This window comes from Diaphorina citri, unplaced genomic scaffold, assembly GCF_000475195.1.
Source record: "Diaphorina citri unplaced genomic scaffold, Diaci psyllid genome assembly version 1.1 scaffold5114, whole genome shotgun sequence".
Lineage (NCBI taxonomy): Eukaryota > Metazoa > Arthropoda > Insecta > Hemiptera > Psyllidae > Diaphorina > Diaphorina citri.
This window is the reverse complement of record NW_007382490.1, coordinates 3,624-9,101: the sequence shown is the minus strand read 5'-3', so window position 1 is coordinate 9,101 and position 5,478 is coordinate 3,624. Positions and strand designations below refer to the sequence as shown.

The window sequence follows — 5,478 nt, the reverse complement described above, 5'->3', positions numbered from 1 at the left end:
AAATCGGGAAATGGTTGGAAATATCCGTTTTGGGATCCCCTGATGTCAAAAAAGTGATTTTTAGCTCATGGTCTGTACATTACGTATGTTACATACTACAGGTTTAAATGGGAAAAAGTAGAAAGTTGTGAACAAAATATCTCAATAACAATTGGTCGTAGAGAAATGAAATTTGGCATGGTATCCTGGTATGGTCCAAGGACGCGACTGTAACAATTTGGTAAAAATCGGATAATCACCCATCCAGATATCAACCAAAGTAATTGTTACTTAACCCTCATTTCGTGGAAAATGATCCCCCTTTTTCCTCCATTGCTCTTGTAAGAACCAAAGAAGTTATTTAAATGGAAATGAAGTATTTAGCCAGCATCTATATTACGTTGAATAGGTACCTACACCAGTTCTTGTCAGATCACTGAAGAGCAACCTCAAGTGTGGTTAGTAGGTACTTGGACGGATGACCGCCTGGGAACTACTCTCATGTGATGCTGGTTTTTCCGGGAGGACAGACCAGAAATGAATTTTAGATTCGAGATTTTAACACTTCTCTTTCTTTTTTCTGATTCCAGGACATTGAAGCAAGGCTGTCCATTTGTAATGAAGATAAACCTGTCTCCTGATGCTCAAAAGCTGAGGATTTCAAGACTGGAAGAATGTCACAATCATGAAATTTCAAAGGAGACATTCAGAAGTCTACCTAAACAAAGGTTGTCTTTGGATGAACGCCAGAGGGGATCCATTCAAGAGATGCTTGCTCTCAAGTGTAACAAAAAGCTAGTCAAGCAACACATTGTAAATGTTATGGACAAGGATGTGACCTTACGTGACATTCATAACATGAAACCAAAAAATTCAAACAGTCTTGAGGAAACAGTCAACTACCTCAAATCTCTTGGAGGGTATGTAGAAGTCCTAGCTATTGAAGGTAAACTGGAGGGTATATTTTATCAAGATTCCAGAATGAGGAATGCATTTTCTGCCAATCCACATGTTTTATTGCTAGATGCAACCTACTGCTTGAATAATTTGTACATGCCATTGTATATATTGATGGTAATTAATGGGAATGGGCAAGGACAAGTAGCTGCCCTCTTTATCCTTGCCCACGAAACCAGCAGCAACATTACAAAAATGTTGAATATATTTCGGCAGAAAAATGCCTCCAGTGATTCGACTAAAATAATCTTTACGGATAAAGATTTTTCTGAAAGAGAGGCTGTACGCCAGACATTTCCAGGGACAAACCTCTTGCTGTGTTTTTTTCACACATTAAAAACTTTCAGGAGCAAAGTAGCAAAAATGGGCCTTTCAAATGACAATAAAAAAAAGGCCCTTCATACACTACAAAGTATTGCTTATTCCAAAAATGAGATTGACTATGAAGAACATCATGCTCAGCTCCTGAACTTAAAGATCCCCCAGCTCACAGAGTATTATGAAAAAAACTGGCACCCTATAAGATATGAATGGGTGCGGGGGTTCATAAAGATGGAAAAAACATTCAGCATCACCACAACAAACCACCTGGAGTCCCTAAATAATAAAATTAAGCAAGTTGTTGCAAGAAATAGCAACTTGCTATCCTTTTTCAAGGATTTACTAACAGCTTTGGACTCCATTCATGGTGAGCAAAAATCCAGGGCTATTAATATGGTGTTGAAGCAGTCTACAGAACATGAAAAAGGATCCATAGAAGAATATTATGAGTCCTGCTTAACACCATATGCCTGGAACCTTGTTTGTGGTGAGATAGAAGCTGCCAAAAATATGGCATTCTGTTTTGAAGCCACTGCATCACCTGAAACTTGTGGCTGCTCGTTTTTTATTAACACGAGTTTGCCTTGCAGACATATATTTTTCAAACGAAGTGATGCAGGACTTCCATTGGCAGCAGGTATTTTAATACCATTGAGGTTTTCCAAGGAAAAACACATGTCACTATATTCTTGTAATCTAGACAGAAATGAAGAGCCCCCAACATGTACTATTACTAGCCTTCCAATGCCAAAGAAGACAAAAATAATGAACAAACAAGAAAAATATAAAAAGGCTATGGAATTGTTTGGGGACATAGCCAACATTCTGTCTGATTATGGAACAGAAAAATTTTCCAGCACATTGAAAAAATTGGAAACATTTAAAGACATGTTGATAAAAAACCCAGACAACAACAATATACTGGACCAAGAAACAGGCGTGGAAGAAGAAGGAGTTGCAGAGGTGGAATTGGTCGGTGAATCAGAAGAAGTCTTGGACGTGGAATTGGTTAGTGAAGAAGGAACTATGGAAATGGTTGGTGGAGAAGAAGGAGTTTTGGAGGTGGAAATGGTTGGTGAAGAAGAAGTTTTGGACAAGGAAATGGTTGGTGAAGAAGAACAAGTTGTGGAGGTAGTAATGGTTGGTGAAGAAGTTGTGAAGGTGGACATGATCGGTGAAGACAAAGAACTTGTGGATGTGGTGATGGGCGGGAACATTTTGCAGGAAGGGCAAGAAGGGGTTTCTACAATAGATTTAAAAAACATTTCCATAAAAGGAATGGCCCTGAAAAGAAGGGGAAGGCCAAGGGGTGCAGATTCAACTGTAGTTGGTTTAAAGAGAAGAAAGCTGGATTAGACAGGTGTCTACCAAACCACCTGTATGAAATTCCCTGACTTTTCCAGGTTTTTCCAGTCCATTCTCTAAAAGTCCAGTTTATCACTAACAGATCATATTATTTAATGTTTATTCATTTCATTTATTTGGCCCAAAAGCACTTGAAAAATTAAACTCATGTTCTTATTGTTTAAAACTCATGTTCTTACAAAATATTGAAGGTGGGTTGGAGCCCGTTGCAGTACAAAAAGTTGTATGTTTCAATACTTTTAATAAAAAGTAATGAAAAAAATTTATACCACTTGTCACCCAATCTTGTTTTTTTATTCATCAAGACACTTTTTTTTCCATGTTCAACACATATTGAAATAAATTATTATTAAATTTATAATTAGAAGATCAACTTGTTCTTGTTCTTGTTTTTTTTTCTCTCCATTCCATTTTCATATTGTAAAGGTTTTTTTTTCTATGTAAAGGTTGGCCAAAGGAAAATTATAAGTGTTTGATATTCTACGATTCCATGCATTTAAATTGGGGAATCATGGGTTAAGGACTTAACCACTTAACTAACCCCAAGGATAACAGAGGTACTGTTATTTCCAGGGAAATCTTTTTAAAAAAATGTTAAGTAGGTAAGTCAATAGAGTGAATCAGAGAAGATATGTATTGTTGTGGGTTCTGATTACTATTGTGAATAAGAAGGATGTGTTTAATCTTTAATCCATTCAAGGATAGCAATTATTAAGTCCAATCATAAACATAAACAATGTTAATTTTTAGCAGTATATTCTATATTACATTATTCTCTAGAGAGAGAAAGTAGTGCATGTAAATTGTAAACTGTAACAGGCAACTGGTAGACTGGTACAGAGTTACAGAATACAGTCAATACAGACTGATTTCACTGATTGTGAAATTTAAAAATTCGCGCGTTTTGTGAACTACTAGCGCTAGAGTGTAGTAGCGGTAGAATTCCGAAACCAAATGAGTGCATGCATCCACTGCCGAAAAACTTTCTAAGTTCTAACCTCAAAAACTTTTGTTAAAAAAGTTTTGAAAAGTACCCAAAAGTTTTTTGATTTATTTCTTGGAAAATGTCTTTTGCCCATGGATTTTCTCGATAAAGTTTAAAAAACATCATTTGTTCCTAGTTATCGGTATTTTCCCCCGTTCCCCTTGTATCTAGAATGAATCAATGAACTCTTTTGCCACTGAAGTCTAACCACAGGTTCCCGTACCTACCTGTAAAGAGTGTAAATGTAAAGTTGAAGTGTTGAAAGTACCTACACCTACCTACTGCTGTACTACTTTGATTTCTCTCCAAAAATTTTGATTTCACCTAGTTTTAGGTGAGTAAACCAAAACCTTTTACATTCCAAGTCTGGTGTTTGTGGTCTGTAAGTATGCACTGTGACTGAAATAAATTTGTTCAAATCTGTCCACAGGTAGGCAGGTGATGGGTGGAAGTACTAGGAGTGAGATTATGTTACCTATTTCCTTCTGAGAAGTAGAAATTGAAGTTAAAAAGTTAAGTTGTGCACTGTCTGTGTAGTTACACCTCTTTCACAGATGAGATTTCAAAAGAGTAATAAATTGTTTTTAAAATGTTTGATGTAAAATTTGAAGTAATTTAATCAAGTATGCTGGGAGGTCCACAAATGTCAAGAGTTTGAAGTGCTGTCCAACCTATATTAACATGAAATGGAGTTTCAAGATTTTTTGGCATTTTCATGATGTACTAACCAAGGAACGTTTGTGTCCAAAATAACTTTATGCACTTATGCCTGAATGGTCTATGGCCTTCAAGATTAAAATAATCTATGCAAGTAGATACAAACATACCTATGTACTTGATATCTATTTTTATTTTATTTTTTTCTAACTCAAAACCCTCATCTTTATTTGCCAGGTTCTCGTTGAATAATCATGGACGAGGACGACAAGAAGCATCTTATTTCAACCCTGAGAGCCACTGTAGCTTCTCAGAAAGGAGGTGTGGAACTTCAGGCTTTGAATTGTGAGTTGACCTTGTTTATTTTCTTAGGATTTTACTTTGACTATTTACTGATCTCCTAACCTACAGAAAGATAAAGAACTTCAATGTCAAATGACATGCCCATGCTGCTGCAAGGACATAGATGCCTTGCCTTGGAATTCAATAGATCAGTTGCGCTTACTTGTTTGATGTTTCGAAGTCATGGAGCAGGAAAAATGGGGACCAACGGAATTTTTCTTTTTCTTCTACGACTTCTAGATACCGAGATAAATCGATTTAAATAATACCGATAAATCGTAAAGTTTGACGTCACAACATATGCTCCCGTAGGCGATGACGTCATAACTCATGACTCCCGCTTCGTTTGTTTGTGCGCAAGCGTTTCTGCGCATTTTGACATTAAGTCTGACGTCACAACTCTTTGAACTTTTTAATTAGAACGGCAATTAAAAATTCATCAAGCTTATTTCAGGGGCAACAAACCTATGTTACCTCTTGCTAGTAACGACTCTGAAGAATACATTCCCGACAGATCGTCACGCCCTTAGGGTAACGCACGACGTTACTTATACAGCAGGGAGTTCAAGGGACATTAGGCGACCTTCTGTTCTCCTTACTTTTATCTTTCAATCTTTCTCTCGACATGAATCATTGATAGTTAAACATTGCATTTACGCTCAAACGACAATAATACAGTGTTAAAACCACGAGTCGCGGTTCGTAACATCTAAAAAAGTTAATATATATAGGATTTTGTTATAAATCCATGGTGGTACGACCGTGGCCAACACGATACACGTAAAATATGACCAGTATCGATGAGTAAAAGGAGTACTCCGACTCACCCGGGGGTTGTCGGTCAGTGTCTTAGTTAGTAAACGTACTACTGT

General features: G+C 36.8%; 1 long non-coding RNA gene across 1 annotated transcript; it reads left to right on the top strand.

The window, feature by feature from the left end:
* The first annotated feature begins 3,621 nt into the window (after positions 1 to 3,621).
* On the top strand, positions 3,622 to 4,541 carry LOC113472361. Its single transcript, XR_003394701.1, has 2 exons — positions 3,622 to 3,941; positions 4,502 to 4,541. It is a non-coding gene; the product is annotated as an uncharacterized LOC113472361 (long non-coding RNA).
* The last annotated feature ends 937 nt before the right edge of the window (positions 4,542 to 5,478 follow it).